The 16,984-nt window shown below is 47.7% G+C and overlaps 1 protein-coding gene across 7 annotated transcripts in view; it reads right to left on the bottom strand.

Annotated features, from left to right (window-relative positions):
* Positions 1-16,984, bottom strand: part of RSU1 (Ras suppressor protein 1) — a 356,102-nt gene that overhangs the window by 161,203 nt on the left and 177,915 nt on the right. For 4 of the 7 annotated variants that reach the window (XR_004476192.2, XR_004476194.2, XR_007475852.1 and 1 more), the window contains one exon: positions 397-7,214. The exons of the other annotated variants lie outside the window; for them this stretch is intronic. The gene's annotated coding sequence lies outside the window, so the exon portion shown is untranslated. The remainder of the gene's footprint in view (positions 1-396; positions 7,215-16,984) is intronic. 7 annotated transcript variants of the gene reach the window in all.

The raw sequence follows: 16,984 nt of genomic DNA, 5'->3' as shown, positions 1-16,984 counted from the left end.
TCGGAGCCCTCGCTAGCTGCTCACCCGTGACGGATGGCGCTGGGATGGCGACCACCCATCAATGCCATGTTAATAAGTGCCGCTGATTAAATGTTGACAAAGTAGCCTGCGATTACAGCCATGGCATCCCTCGCAGAGCAGAGTGAGCTCCGCGGCTGAGGGGCTGGAACCCAACAGCAGGTAGTAATTAATCGGTAATTTATGAGTAACTCTGATTAAACGAAATTAAAAGCCACCCTAAGATAAATACAGCTCAACCTTAACTCCCCTTATTGATGTAACTGTGCCGCTGAGAGTCAGGTGGGTGTCTCAGTGCCTCCAGAGGGAAGGCAATGTCTGACCCCACTTGGTGCAATTGCCTTATGCTAACTGAACAGGGCGGACACAAAGACTGACCTTCCTGTACAAGGTGTCCCGTGTTCTAGGATCCACGCAGGGAATCGACACCCTCTCCTGCACTGGGCATATACTGATGCTCTTGATGACACCGACGCTGTGGTTGACAGGCCGAGGGAGGGACCTGGTGCTCGGAGCTGTCCAATTGACTGGACGCTTAGGGAAAGCTGGACACTGGGTTTTGACAGGTCAGACGTAGTCTATCTTCTCCAGAGGCTTCCAAGCATCTCCTCAGAAGCAGTAACAAGCAGCATCTACCAACAGTGGTCACGAAGATGGGTTTCTGCTCGCAAGGAGTTTAGAATGCAGGACGTGGCAGTAGACAGAGCTACGAGCTGAAGAATGTTAAGTCCAGCCAGGTGCTGGGAACGTTCTCCGGGTAAAGGGGAGGGTGAAGGAGGTACCACATGTCCTAGATGGGTCATACCAGCACTTGCAAGTCAGCGTTCAAAGTCTGTAGAAGTTCCCTTAGAGGACTTCTGGCTAATTGAATGGAGACGCAGGCCCAGTCCTCCCCGGCACCCCTGAGCAGAAACATCTTCCTCCCCAAGACAACCTGCCATCCAGGAAAACGGATCTTCAAACCAACACAGGACCCCCTCCCCTAGACTTTAAAAAGAGCGGCTGGTTCTGTGCCCTGGACACCTGGGGTTCCTGGATCCAGGGAAAGAAACATTGGTTTAGGCAGAAAGGAAGGTTCAGCCAGTCCAGCTTCACCACTGTTGCCACTCCAACCCCCAATGATGTCCCTGTCCTAATACCCCCGGAACTTGTTATTGTCACCTTACAGGGCAAAGGGGACTCTGCAGAGGTGAGACTAAGGATCCTGAGACAGGAAGATTACCTTGCATTACGTGGGAGGCTCCAACCCGTGCACCCCTTCCCCTGCCCCTCCAGCGTGTCTCCCAGATACGCCAGACAGGGAGAGGAAACCCTGAGCCAAAGCAGAGCTGGCCCTTACGTTCCTCACCTTTATCAACACACTCTCTGAGACAAGCTTATCCTCTCATAGCGTCTGCCCATCTCCTCCTAGGATGCCGCTTTCCTCCAGAGCAGGGGCTTAGCGCTCCAGTGGGATGTGCTCCAAGCTCCTCCCGCCTGGCACGAAGCCAAGGTCTGACTACCCTGTTCTGTGCATTCACACGGGCACCTATGGTCTCAGAACCTGCTCCCATGGTACCGCTTTCTTACAGCTTCACGTGTCTCTCCTCTATTTTCCAAACTTTTATCCCCATAAAGGAAAGAAGTATACACATTCTTACTCGCAGACAGCATCAGATGTTAAGGATTACAAAAATCTGCAGAAACACAACTCCTTCGCTCACGAATTTGGAAACCCGGCAAGACTCAGGTGCTGGGAAAGTGATATCAAAAGAAATAAAGGGGTCAGAGGAGGGAGAAGAGATGAAAGACCTGATGCAAGCCTGCTGGGGACCACATCCTGAACACGCAGGCACGGAAGCCTTCCCAGAGAGGGTGGCAGTGTCGCGGGGCCCTGACGGCGGTAACCCAGCAGAGTCATTTCAGAAGGCGGTGCAAAAGCTGCTCGGGACTCAGCAAGGCTCCTCTTTTCAGGAAGGAACTGGAATGTTCCAACGTTTCAACGCCTGCCTTTTCGGACTCAAACCCCACTGCGTGCCCAGCCTTCCTGGGGCTACACAGCAAGCCCCTCGCTACAAAGGGCCGGACGGGAGATAGCAGTCCTGAACTTGACGCTTAAAATCCTCGTTTTGCCACTTTACGAACTGTTCGTTCTGGGCAAATGATTAGCAAGCCTCACCCCACCGTGCCTCAGTTTCTTCATCTGTTAAAAAATGATGCGTTTTCTCACAGGGTGGCCATGGTGGTGAATGAGCCTGGCACCAGGACAGGACTATTGGACGTGGCCCACGAGGGCTTGTGGAAAAACAAGACTGATGTGGGGTTATAGTCAGAGTGATTAAAAAAAGATAATTATATGATTACTTTACTTCTCTAGGGCTTTTTCCTCTGAAAAAGAATACGGTATTTTTTTATCGACGCCAAATCCCCAAGCATCTCTGGAAGAAAGGTTCGAATCCTCTTTGAAGAAGGCACCTAAGGCAGAGCTAAATGCACTGCCCCACTTCTTCTGTGAGTCACCAGCAAAGCCGGGATGACTCTGCCCTGCGCTGCGGGACGCTTTCCCTCCTCCAGCTGTGTGGCCGGACGAGAGCCGGCACTTGACTCTCATCTGTAGACTGGATACATGAGAGCGGCCATTCCTCCCTGGAGACGTGGCTCTGGAAGAGCAGTAAGGACAAGCATCTCAGGGTCCCCAGTCTTGGGTTCCACCAGCTATTAGCCACGGGGCCTCCAGGCAATTAAGTGTAGCAGGCAGAATAATGGCCCCCCAAAATGTCCACATCCTAAATCCCTGAAACCTGTGACTATGTTACCTTATATTGCAAAAGGGACTTTGCAGAGCTGGTTAAGTTAAGGATCTTGCGATGGAGAGATTATCCTGGATTATCTGGGTGGGCCCAAAGTAATCCCAAGGGTCCTTTTAAGAGGGGGGCTGGAGGGCCAGAGTCAGAGATCTGAACAGGCTCAGCTGCCGGCTCTGACGTGGAGAAAGGAATGCAGGCAGACTCTAGACCCTAGGAAGGCAAGGAAACGCGTTCTCCCCTGGAGTCTCTGGAAGGGCAAAACCCTGCTGACGTCTAAATTGCAGGCTTCGACACCCGGGACTGTAACATAGTACACTGGTTATGGTTTGGGCCTCTAATATCATGGTAATTTGTTATCACAACATTGTCAATTGGCTATACTCCAATATAAAATGTTAAAAAAAAAAACAAAAAACGATCACAGTCATTTGTTAACAGTAGCAGTAGGGAACCGATACAGTAAGTGAGCCTCTCTGGGGCTGTCTGTGAGGATTTTGCTTAATTTCAGCAGGGGAAAAAAAAAAAAATTCTGGGGTAATAATTCACTGAAAAGAAGGAAAAGTTAAAAACTAAGTTGCAGAGAGGGCGCAAAGGAGTGTCCCCAAGGAAAAACGGGTGCTGTTTCCACTAGAGGGAGAGGAAATGGGCAGGCCAACTGCCCCCTCTCTGCCACAATGAGACAGGAAGGGACTGGCTCTCTCCATACTCTGAAGCTAAGAGTCATGGCCCATGCTTGAGATGTCCCCAGGATTTAATTCATAGAGGTGACAGGGAGGAGACGGAGAGGTCTGTGCCTTTGAAAGCGTTTTGTTACATGCAGCTGTGTGCAGGGCCACACGGGGAAGCACGAGGGCTGGTTAGGAGGCAGAGGCGCTCAGGAGAGAGCAAAGCCCAGAGCCTTTATAGTGGTTTCACAAAAAGGAAGGGGTGAGGCAGGGTACGAGTGAGTTTAGAAGTGCATGATGTGATTAAAATTTCAGAGCCCAGGGCTAAAGAGGTGATCTCTAGTTACCCAGTACCTGGGTCTGGGTCATGGGGAATACTGGCTTGGTGCACGTGAGTCAGAGAAAAGAGGTAGTTAGGATAGGGGTTTGGGGTTGGTTGGCTTGGATACGAAAAGATGCGCTAACAGATGAGTTGTTTGCTCCTCTAGGGATGAGCTAGCTTGGGAGTCTCCCCAGGCAGCAAGACCCCCAAGATGCCAAAGCATCATAAAATAGAGAAAGTGGAAAACAGGATAGATCAACACAGCCCACAGCCTTTAGGATGGATTTCCGTCCCTGTGATCACCCATACTCTCCTCTCGTGACGTACCTTCCACCTCTTCGACCTTGGAAGAGTCCCAACTACCCTTCAGACCGTGGCACAAGGTGCTTTCTGGATGAGCACATCCCCTCAGTGCTCTGCTCAGACAGTACCCATCCCGCCCTACAGGAGCCCTGGCGTCCTGCACAGGGGATTCTGGAGAACAGACCTGGGGCTTCACTCGCCTCTGCATTCCTGCACGCTGTCTGCCCCAAAGGACATGTGACATTGAGAAGGTGACTGACTTCTGTCACAGTCTGATGTCCTCATCTGCAAAATGATGAACACTGCTACCTTGCAGGGCTTGTGGAGGGAGAGTAATCAGACATGGACAAGGTCCTGTGTGCGCAGGCTCAGAGCAGGGGTTTCAGAGCAAGTGTTCCAGGGCAGCAGCTGCTCCTTTAGCCTCTCACGAAGGCCCACGACTCAGGCGATGCTGGCCAGTTCCGCCTGCTTCTCAGACCCTGGCTCTGCGCATGCACAGAGCACAGCTGGGATCGACTTTGCCCCCATGAGCCTGTGGGGAGATCCTTTCTCGGGGAGGTTTCTGGTGGGCACTGAAATCTGACCATGCCGGCTTGAGAGCACTGACAGAGGAACCCGGCTCACGGTCACTGATAGGCCACAGCCGCTGGTGGGTCAAGTGATCCACTCAGTATATGGAGGGAAGCTGTGGCACAGGGTCTTGGAAAATCTTCTGTCCCCTGAAATCTGAGGTCTATAGAGGATAACTGGGAGATGTTCGAGGAGGGCAGAAAAATGAACAGAGAACCATCTAAAGTGACAGGACAGGATCAATTACGCTCAGGTGCCTGATGAACAGGCTTCTGTTGCTGAAGGGATTCCTCCAAGGTGAGATACCTGCAGATGCTCTGTGCTGTGGGAGAGGAAAGAGGCACCATCACTCGGCTCACAAGGGCTCTCGTTCTCGTCCCTGTGGGAGCGGGCCCTGCCCTGAGCTGCCATCTGCAGAATCCCAGCCAAAGACCAGCTCTGGAGAAATCATCATGAAATGATGCCACGGACGGCAGAGGTCACCAGACTGGTCATTTGAGAGGCATCCTATCCAAGCTGCCTGTGCACTGGCCCCCTGAAACTCCACGCAACTCAACACCCTGCCTGATGACACCTGAGATGGTACAGCAAACAATTCCAGCCCACCAGAATCAGAGCGAATTTCTCAACAAACACTATATTGAGTAGTATGATATGTACGCTTTTCTACTGCTGATAGGTGCATTTTATTTAATACGGCCATCTGCATTTTGGGGGAAAAAAAATCCATTTGAGTCTTACTGTTTCTGTTGGATCCAAGGGTCTCTTGCAGACCTTCACACCTCTTCATGGCTGCAGTAATGAAGACCACTGGGGACCATGGCTTTCCTTCTTGAAAAACCTCCTCCCTTGGCTCCAATGCACTATCTTGGTACTTATTCTTTCTCCAAACAATTCTGCAGCCCTTGTGGGTTTTGCTTTTAGCTCTCTCTATCCTCTTCCCTAGAAAGAGCATCTGATTTTGTAGCTTCCGTGATCATCTCTGAATAGGAGCCCTCCAAGTCACCACCATCTTCAACCCCGGCTATGCCTAATTCCCACTAGGACATTTCGCTATTGTAGCCAACCAAATGCATGCAATAGTTCCCTAGCCCAGTTCCTCAGGTCTGTCCCTCTGAAGTCTCCAGACCTCCAGGATCAACAAGATGAAGTCTTTTTGGCACCTGCCTCTTTCTTCAGTCTCAGCCCGGGGCCAGGGTAGGATCTGAGCTCCAAGCAAAGCTGTATGTGCATTTTTCAGCAGGAGGCGAACACAGCTTTCATCAGCTTCTCAAAAGGTTTGTGACTCAGTGGATTAACAAGCTGCTTTACGGTACTTGCTCTTTTTTCCATCATCTTATGATTTTATTCATTCTTTTTCTTCTACCCTAAAATAGGCCTATACCACATGGCCATTAGATTATTATAACAGGTCCCTTCTTGGTCTTTTTTTTTTTTTTTTTTTTCCGGCCGCACCGTGTGGCTTGGGGGATTGTGGGATCTCACTTCCCCAACCAGGGATCGAACACCGGGCCCCGCAGTGACAGTGCCAAGTGCCAACCACTGGAATGCCAGGGAATTCCCTCTTCTTGGTCTCCTTGATACCGATTCCTTCCTTCCTCCAATGCGTCCTACACGTGACTGACGGAATTCTCTCTCCTCGGTTTACGCATGGAAAACAGCGTCCGCTACCCACTGGATCAGAGAGCAGCCAGAACATGCCGTGTAACGCCTAACTAACCCACCTTCATCTCCCTCTGTTCGCTCACCGTCCGAGCGCAGAAAGGCTGGTCGGGAGGAAGGCCGCGTGGACTGTAGGAAACGTGGGCAGAGTGTGAGTTTTGCCACCTATTAGCTAAGTAAACTTAGAGTCCCATAGCTTTCCAGAACCTCTGTTATCTTCACTGGAAAACGGTCATATCTGTATACCGTCTACCTTGCAGGCGATCTGCGAAATTTTTTAACACTAAATCAATCTAAGGCCTGGGATTAGTCTTTCCCGTCAGCCAGGATCCCTCCGGTCTCTGTGTTTTGCTGGTCTGTGTTGCTACTGCCTGAAACGCCTAGCCTCCACCCTCTCTGTAGCTCAGATCGCAGCCACATCTTTCGGCCTTTCACAGCTCTCTCTGCCCTGCCGCCCGCCCCGGTCCAATTTCCACCTTCGCCAAATACTAGAGGGTTTATTGGGATTTCATCATTAAGTCCTTCATAAGATACAAAGTGATTTCTGCTCTCGGCTGTTATTTCCAAGTACCAGTAGAGCACCTGGCTCAGGGCACCTGGTGGATATGGTAACCATGCAATCAGCATTCACTGTCACAACAAGCCAAGGTAGTTGGATTTATCTTATTATCTTATTATCTTTGCAAATGAAGGAACTGAGGCTTAGCAAAAGGTCTGGATCAAACCCAGGCAACAGCTCCAAAGTTCAAACTCTTTAGGCGCGGAGTTATCTTGTCTCCCATCTTTCTGGATTTCTCAGTTCTGTCCTCTTCAACAGCCCACCATTTTCCTGAGGGCGGGGACTTGCGGACTTCACTTCTTTTGTATTCTGCATACTCAAGGCAGCTGCTGGAAACACATTGTGTGCTATGTAAATATTATGTTTCAGAATGCCAGGTATGTGAGAGGTGCAATATGCTGTTCTTAAGTCATTTGCTCATGTCATATGCCTCCCTCCTGTTGTTTTGGGTGTTTCCATGGAAAGTCCTTATACAGACCAAGAAAAGAACCAATTTGAAAAATCTAAGTATATGGCCGGTGACAATAACGGAGAGAAATCATTTTGTGTCTAATCTGTAATCTTATGGTAGGATGCTAAATTTAAAATCTCCTCAAATGAATCTGTGGACAAAGTGTGAAGCCTAGATTATTAATAAGCATTTGCAGTATCTTTATTTATCCCATCTAGCAGCTTCTGAGGGGCTGGTGACAGAACCTTAGCACATAAATTGCTGAGTCTTAAAGAAAAAAAAAAAAAAAAAGAACAGTTACCATATTCCCATGAGCAGTCTCATTAATTCAAAAGGCAGTGATTTTTTGAGATCAGACCTCCAAGAGGTGGTTCCGTGAAATTCACTAACACCAGGATGTGTCTTTTACATTCGCCTCCATTATAAACGTCACCGTTCTCTGTCCCCAACACACAGTGTAAGAAGAAATTATCCACATACACGTGGTAAATAGCATCTGTATAGATAGTCAAAAGGAATCTGTAGCTGGCTTAGGACAGATATTAAGCTATACAAAAATGTAAGGCAGATTTTAAAAATACCCCATACGTTCTAGACTCGCTCTCTGCCCCACGGAGGGGAGAAAGGAGGATTCTGGCAGAGCAAAACTAACAATCTCATGCACAAAAGATGCTCATTAAACTTCATCATCCTGTCTACTCTAATGATGCTTTTACTTAATAAAAATTCCCCGAGCAGTAGCAAGGATATTAGGCAAGGTCTTCGGTTATGTATCAGAGGTCTGAGCTGTCACCAGCAAGCATGCAGTTCAGGGGGTACGCTCCCTGGGGAAGGAGCAAATCCAGCTTTCACAGAATACATGCGGAGAAAAATCAATGACTGCAACTCGCTTCCCTGCTTAAGCATTTAAGAGAATAGGTAATCCTTTTAAATTAAACTGCAAAGTGCTAAATGTTGCAATTTACAGAATCAACTAAAAAGCAAAGGAAACAAGAGGAAGGGCATTGGTAAGTTTTCTAAACAAGCTACTTCCTTAATAGACTTCAGACATGGAGTATTGGGGAATATTTTTTATGACAAGAATTATTTTGGGATATAGTATGTGTGGAGATCGAAAAAGAGACATCCAAACATGTATGTGTCTATGTGTTTGTAGCATACACACAGATATGCAAACCTACTTATAGATACAAGGAAGGGAGAAAATATTCCTATATGTGCATTTAATCCCTCCAAAAATTATTCCTAAGAAAACACAATGATTAAAATTCACTAACCTGAATCTGGCTCTCACAAGCTGAACAGTAATTATCTAATAGATTCGTTAACATGGACAGCTGGATGTTAATACTGCAGAAACCACAAATTATTGCTTTTGTCCATTTCATACAACCCACTTTAAATTTCGTATCCTGCCAATACGGACTTGGCTGGAGAGACAGGACAGTCAGGGCGAGAGTGAAGCACCACCCGAAAACCTGAATTTAAAGACAGTAAGATCGCCCTCCAGGTGTTAAATGATAGCGTCAACACAAAATGAACCAAAGCAGAAACATGGGAAGTTGCCCCAAATAACGCCAGCACAACTCAGGCCAGCCGGACTTGGCTGGAAGCCAGCCAAGGGTATGAACAAAGCTGGAGACCCTGCCCATCAGAAGAGCGTGGTTTTGATCAGCGACTCAAACAGTGGGGTAGATGCCAGCAGCGGGCACCTATGCACTACCCAGAGAAAGGCGGTGAGGACCCAGCTGGGAGTTCTGTGGACGTCCCGATAGGACGACGTCTCTAAGTGGAAGCAGAGAAAATAAACGTGACGCCACCACCACCCTTCAAAGGCTGGCCCGCTCCTGCACGGTCCAGCCGCCGGCCAGCTCTCTCCGCTCTTCAGCCACTACCCTCCATGTTCCCAATCTCTAGCACACAGGCAAACCAATCAGGCCCCTGCCCACTTCTGAGGTTTTACTTGCTACTCCCTCTGCCTGAACGTTCTTCTCCAGCTCTCCCTGAGATAGGCACTCTTCCTATCCCCATTTCACAGGTGAGGGAATGGACAGAGACAGCTTCAATATCTTGGATGTGAATGGCTATGCTGTCCCAACTTTGGTGTCGAAACAACTCAGTCTCAAACCTCTCCCTTTACTCTGGGTGCGGAAACTGGTTCATACATGAGCCTGTAGCCAACCTGCGCCAACCAGAGAAAGACCTAGGATCTCAGCGCACACTGCTGGGAAGAAAAGTCCTTTCTTTTCTGTTTGAGTTGAATTGGGAGCCCAGGTCTGCTGCCAGCCATGGTGAGCTCTGTGAAGAGAGCCTGCCTGGAACACAAACCAGCAGACGAAGCAGAACTGAAAGGTGGAGAGAAATGGAGTCCAGTGACATTGAGCCCTTGATCATGCCATGCCTGAAGTCTACTGTACTGCTGGATTATTAGTAGTATAAAATAAATCATCTCCATTCCTCTTACGCTTCCTGTTTCTTGCAATCCAAGGAATGCTGAGTCCTGACTGATGCATCACTCTGGTCTACTTCGAACGTCAGTTCCTAACAGAGGTCTTTTTTGCCCACATTCTCTCTCTTTAACCACATTCACTTCCTTCCCACCCACAGTCACATAAAATTATTTTGATTACTTGTTGTTTGCCACCTCCCTGAATGGAAGATGAACTCCGAGAGAGCAGGAACCTTGTCTGTCTTCTTGAGTATCCTCTCTGACCAGCATGCCGTGGGCACATGATGAACGTTTGTTGACTGACTGAATGAAAACATACATCACTGTACTTACTAGGATGTACTGAAATATCCAACTACGCAAGTATCCTCCCAGCTCGATCATTAGCGCCTCTGAAGCAGGGACTGTCTTAATCCTTTTGTTCCTCCAGTGCCTGCCACACACGAGTCACCTAATAAACATTTACTGGTGGACTGAAAGAGTGTCTTAGCCAAGGAACATGTCCTGATTCATTCCTCAATTCCGTACTCATCAAGCGATGACAGACATGCTTCCCATTTAGAGCTGTCCACTGGAAAAAAATGTGAAGGCCAAGGCAAGTCTTCTACTCTCTAGGGGCAGTTATCCTCTGTTACAAAATTCTGGTCCTACATCAGTTTCTTATGTGTTTTCCCCAGTTTCTGCAGGGCTTTTGAGGCTGAAAGGGTGAGCAGTAAATGCATCATGGTGCCAGCTTGGGAGCCCAGTCCGTTTGCCTCCTGGGGAGATTCTCTTTCAAAGTACTGTGTGACCAGGGGTTTCCATTAAACTCCTCTACAGTACAGTGGGTTTTACTGAATATTAACCATCGTTTGATATTAGTAATAACTAGCTGAACACAGGAATAGCTTACGAGAGAGAATTCAGTTAAAATGAACATTATAAAAACACTGGGGTTTTCTTCCTTTCCTTTGGACAAATTAAAAATCAGAATGGATTTTTATTATGGAAAGATAGGTGTTTTCCCGGCCACACGCAGTTCCTTGAGGAAAGGCTCAGCGTTAACGACCTTTTAAGTTATTAAGCTAGTGATCGTAATAGCCAAACTCAGGGAGCACACCCTATACAACAGCATTTCCACGGGAAGCTTCCGTGGCGTTCTCTGTATGTGCTCATTTGAGTCTGAACGAAAGACACCGTGCAGGGGTGCACATCTGTCCTGTGGTTCTAGATATAAATGATGTTACAAATACAGAGCCGGTGTCACAGAACTGGAATACTAGAGTCTCAACAGGGAAGCCTCTTCTTTGTCTTTCTTTTGTTTTTCAGATGCGGACAGATGGTAAGAGCCTATCTAGAGGTATTATTACTCGTCCTCTTCCTCTTCCTCTTTGTGGCTATTAATTTGGACTCCCTGCTCCCGGGGCCATCTTCCCCTCTCAGTTTCTCTCAGCCCAGGTGACTGGATGATGTGACCATGGCAGGTGACTCACGGTCAGGCCGATGGAAAGCGAGACGGCTCTTTAGGTGCTAGCCTACAGATTGCAGAGTGCGTGGCAGATAGCACTGAATCAGGATGCAGAAGGCTTTGGAACTAATCCGTTGACTGGGTAATCTGTGTCTCCCTAGACAGGCAGTGTATGCTGCCACCCACCCCCTACCTCGCTCCCTGAATGGACACTCAATCAGAAGGCACAAGAACCTGTTTAGATCAAACACCACGAGCAATGGCTTCAACCTGGTCACAGCTGGGCATCTGAATGGAACCTGCACGCTTTACATATGAAACTTGTATAGCACTCCGCTTAAATGAACTCATTTACCCTTAAGCAAAATCATGTTAAATGAAACCTCACATCTCCAAGGTTCCTCCTACGTTCGGGTTAGATTACAGCATGACGCCTGAGATTCTAGACAGCGCTGTACGACTTGCCTCTCGTCCCTGTCCATGGATTTTCTGTGAGGTTAAGTTCTACTTCCACAGCAAAGAGATTTTTTAAAAAAATAACCTTAGGGATCAAAACCAGAAAACATCCACCTACCTACGGGTGAATGCATCCACGCGGCGCTTTAGCCATGAGGCTCTCGCCAGGTGGACCTCAGGAAGCAGCACCTACAAGTCAATTCTAGTCATTGCCTTTTGCCGTTTCCCCAGCAAAGCCGAATTCCCTCACCTAAGCTGGGCTCTCTCTCAAGTGCCAAACCCCACCATCCCTGGAACACGGCATATCCAGTTGATCTGTGCTTTCCCTCCATTCCTGATTGCAATATGTAAACTACTGACTAGCAGTAAGGAGAGGCTGGCAGTAGAGGAGGAGCCAGGCTTTTGCGTGCAAAGAAACAAAGTGGTACTTGGGAATAAGCCCAACAACTGTCAAGAAAATAATGGAGAAAAACATCTAGGAGAGCTCAAGAGTACAAGGGCCTACGGATCCCAATCTTCCTTTAGTTTCACTGTCATGTTTCTGAGTTTTGGGGAAAAACGTATTCCAAAAAGGAATGGAGGGTTTAAAAAAAAATACCTTTGGGACTTCCATGGTGGCGCAGTGGTTAAGAATCCACCTGCCAATGCGGGGGACACAGGTTCAAGCCCTGGTCTGGGAAGATCCCACATGCCGCGGAGCAGCTGAGCCCATGTGCCACAACTACTGAGCCTGCGCTCTAGAGCCCGTGAGCCGCAACTACTGAGCCCGCGTGCCTAGAGCCTGTGCTCCGCAATAAGAGAAGCCACCGCAATGAGAAGTCCGCGCACCGCAGGGAAGAGCAGCCCCTGCTCGCCGCAACTAGAGAAAGCCCGCGCGCAGCAACGAAGACTCAACGCAGCCAAAAATTTAAAAAATAAAATAAAATAGATTTATTAAAAAAAATTAGCCCTGACATGCTCAGCAGATTTAATATACCTCATCTAGTTCCTCCTAGTTTTTTGTTGTTGTTGTTACATCAGATTCTTAAGAGTCTCAGAGAAATTTATGGTTTTCAAGTGCCAAAAGGTTAAAAATTAAGATGTCTGTGGTTTCCGCTTGAATGTTAAAGACGATCTACTGGAGGATTCCGTGCATCAGCCCTGAATCTGAGTGGGCATCCCGGGAATCTGAGGGGAGGATAGGACTCTCTCTTGGGCTCCAGCTTTAGCTTCTGATGCCCCCAACGGGTCTTGCAGACTCAGAGCAAAGCTGGGGCCGTGGGTGGAGAGAGAAGAGCTTGTCACAACAGGCCTTTTCATCCAAGAATCGCAAGCCTTCCCTTTACGAGTCTCACCCGCGCAACACTCCTGGAAGGCGTTAGCCCTAAACACAGACGGCGGAAGTGAGGCAGAAGCAGAAGCGTGAGGTAGAGATGCCAGAGGCCCGGGGTTTCTGTGCGATCCCGCCTGAGGCTGCTCTTCTGCCTCCGTTTCCGGTACAGGCGGGCCTCGTCGCATCCCACTTCGCAGAAGCTGCCTTTTTTACAGATGGAAGGGTTGCGGCAACCCTGCATCCAGCAAGTTAATCGGGGCCAGCAGTATAACTATTTAATGAAGGAAGGGACACTATTTTAGCCATAAGGCGATTGCACATTATAATGTCAACGTGACTTTTATACGCACTGAGAAACCAGAAATGTCGTGGGCCTCGTTTTATCGCGATACTTGCTCTATCGCCGGGGAGTGCGGCGCGCGCTCTGGAACGGAACACACAGTATCTACATCAAGAGGCTGTGGTCACGATGTGGCCACGTGATGACACTTGGGTGAAAAATCACAAAGGGAACGTGTGCACAACAGTTATGTCCAATATTCACAAACCATGTTCTGTAACAAATGACTCAAACTGACCTGTCTTCTCATGGAAAAATATGTCCCTCCAACCCCCCCACCCCACCCCGGATAGCTATTAACCAAGAAGATTTCTGTCCAACATATTTTGCCTGGAATGGTAAAACAAGCCCCTCTTAGTCAGTCTGCTGAATACCTGCAGCAGGTTCATTTCTCCTCTCATAAATATTTCAGGAAGCTTTTCTTAAAGTTTTATTTTTAAACACATATTAGTCCTTCCACTTGGTAGAGACGTATTCTCTACTTTCACATATGTATAGTTCTGTCCAAAATAGGAGATCCACCAAGTTAACTTTAAACTTTCTAGTAGCCACGTTAAAAAAGTGAAAAGAAATAGATGAAATCAATTTTAGTAATATATTTAATTTAAACCCAACAGATCCAAAATACCATTTCAATGTGTAATCCATATCAACATGATGAACGGTCTATCTTATCCTTAATCTAAAGATAAATGATTTAATATCATAAATGTAATGATTTTTTTTTTTGTACTAAGTGTCTTTGAAATCTGGTGAGTATTTGAAAACTCTGAGAGCACATCCCAATCAGACAGGCTGTAATTCAAGGGCTCAAGAGTTGTTAGCCGGCTTCCCTGGTGGCGCAGTGGTTGAGAATCTGCCTGCCAGTGCAGGGGACACGGGTTCGAGCCCTGGTCTGGGAAGATCCCACATGCCGCGGGGCAACTAGGCCCGTGAGCCACAACTACTGAGCCTGCGCGTCCGGAGCCTGTGCTCCACAACAAGAGAGGCCGCGACAGTGAGAGGCCCGCGCACCGCGATGAAGAGTGGCCCCCGCTCGCCGCAACCAGAGAAAGCCCTCGCACAGAAACAAAGACCCAACACAGCCAAAAATAAATAAATGAATAAATTTGTTAAAATGAGTTGTTAGCAGTTAGCATGTTGCACAACACAGATAGAGACCATTTGAAAATGGTGAAATTGAGCGTGGTGAAGTCGAGCGATCTTCTTGTTCTTAGATGAAAGGCATTTTGAAAGCTGATGGACCCTTTCTTGGCACATGGTTACTTTTAATGCTTTAGAAAAAGGATGGATATATATTTATATATACATTTTATATACGTATATATTTTATATATGTGTAAAACATATATACTTACATATGTATATAAAATTATGTAATATTTTTAAAAAGTAATCCCACTTACCTAGAGAGTCTTCCAATATGTTTAACTGCTTGTAGTAGTTCTGAATATGAGCCTGGAAAGGTCTTCAGGCCAACACATATAACTCCTAAAGCCCAGGAACTTGGCTGGAGAAAAGTTTAGTCAGTCCCTCCTTCCCCAAAGCAAGGAAACCTAAAAACAACTTTTTGTTTGTTTGTTTGTTTGTTTTGTTTTTTGCAGTACGTGGGCCTCTCACTGTTGTGGCCTTTCCCGTTGCGGAGCACAGGCTCCGGACGCACAGGCTCAGCGGCCATGGCTCACGGGCCCAGCCGCTCCGCGGCACGTGGGATCTTCCCGGACTGGGGCACGAACCCGCGTCCCCTGCATCGGCAGGCGGACTCCCAACCACTGCGCCACCAGGGAAGCCCCCTAAAAACAACTTTAAGAGCCAAAGAAGCTCCGCTGGCAGCCGGCCAGAGGGCACCACCCAGGCTGGGGCTCAGCAGAAGCAGCTCTAGACCACGTGCACTCACGAGTTTTGTCACATTCCAGGCAAGCCAGGCGTCCTCGCCCAGCGGTGCGCCTTTCAAAGTGGCAAACACTAAATCCAGTCTCAGGCACTTCACCCTGCTCCATCCCCGCCCCCCCCTCCATGGAGGTCTACAGAAGCTCGCTGCAGGTGGCCACGAGGGGGGAACAGCACAGTCAGGCTTTTATAAAGGAGAAGACAACGTGTGTACGAGAGACAGGGGACAAATATTAAACCTGCTGCCACATCAGGGCTGTCATTACTTTCTCCATTCCTCGTCGAGGTATTTTTCCCCCCAAACTCAGAAAAAGTCAACGGAAAACGAAAGAATGGGTGGGATCCAAAGGCTTGTCTGCTTTTGCGCTCCCACAGGTGTTGTCATGATCCTTTTGACGGCTGTTGACTTGTTCTCAAATACCAGTGCTCCATTCCCTGCAATGACACAGCCTCTCACCTGCTACCCCTTTTGAGTTCCCTTGCTCTGCTTGTATCTCTCAGGTCACAGGGCTGCCACCTTTGCCTCTGGCTAACGCTCTAATGGGGACACTTTACAGAGCTGACTTTGAAACTGCCCACAAGGAGCAAGGCTGGTATGACTCTTGAGTACTGGCTGAATGAAAGGATTCTGGGCAGACTTCTCAGCTGTGCAGTCTGGGATACTTACGCTAAGCCTCAGTTTTTCAATCTGTAAAGCGGAAACGATAATCGGACCTACACTGCTTACAACTGTGAGCAATGAATGGGGAAAGCACGTAAGAAGCCTATCACTGCGTCTGGCCACACATTAAACATGAACTTTTTTTTTCATTACAACCACTGTTAAGAGAAGTTAGGTCACCTTTGCAGGATCTCATAACAAATGGGAAAGGAAAGGTCCAAGCCTTGATCTGTCCAATTTCAAAATCCAGCCTGGAGAGAGAGAGAGAGAGAGAGAGAGAGAGAGAGAGAGAGAGAGAGAGAGGGAGAGAGAGAGAGAGATTGATTCTCTATGCTCAGCACCTGCATGGAAGTTAAAATGTCTGGCAGACTATTAGACCTGGTTCTGAGGTTCGTCTATGATAACTGGGTAGCCTTGGAGAACTTAACCTCTCTGAGCATGCTTTCTCACCCGGCAAATGGGATGGATAATAATAACAGTACATACCTCATAGGGTCATTAGGAGGATGAAATAAGATGAAGTGCTTAGCAGGTACCAAACACATGCTTATTCAACACGGCTTTTACACACAATGAGCTCTGAACTGGGCTTGTCCATTCTAAACTCGGTTGAAGCCACAGAGTTACAAAATGCCTTATGGCTGTGTGCCCTAAGTTTTGCACAAAACACAGTTTCTTTCCAAAGAGTTCTTCTCTTTTTCTTTTTCTTTAAACATCTTTGTTGGAGTATAACTGCTTTACAATGTTGCATTAGTTTCTGCTGTATAACAAGGTGAATCAGCTATACGTATACATATATCCCCATAACCCCTCCCTCTTGCGTTATTTTCTTAAATGTTATCATTTGTATAATGGAGAAAAATTGCAAATGTCAGAGAACATAAGGTGAGGACCTTGGCTACAAAACTACCAACAAGTTTAGTCACTTTCTGAGCCTGGTCTTCACTGAATTGATCATATAACCACGTTCGTCAATGACAAAGATGATCATGGAGGGTCTTCCTGCAAGAAGGTTCCACCTCTTTTGCTCTGTCCAGGGTTCTGAATGGGCAGCTCACCAGCACCATTAGGAAAAATGAATGCATACTGGTAC

The sequence above is a fragment of the Orcinus orca genome, chromosome 2, assembly GCF_937001465.1.
Source record: "Orcinus orca chromosome 2, mOrcOrc1.1, whole genome shotgun sequence".
Taxonomy (NCBI): Eukaryota; Metazoa; Chordata; class Mammalia; order Artiodactyla; family Delphinidae; genus Orcinus; species Orcinus orca.
This window is presented reverse-complemented; position numbering and strand designations above follow the sequence as displayed.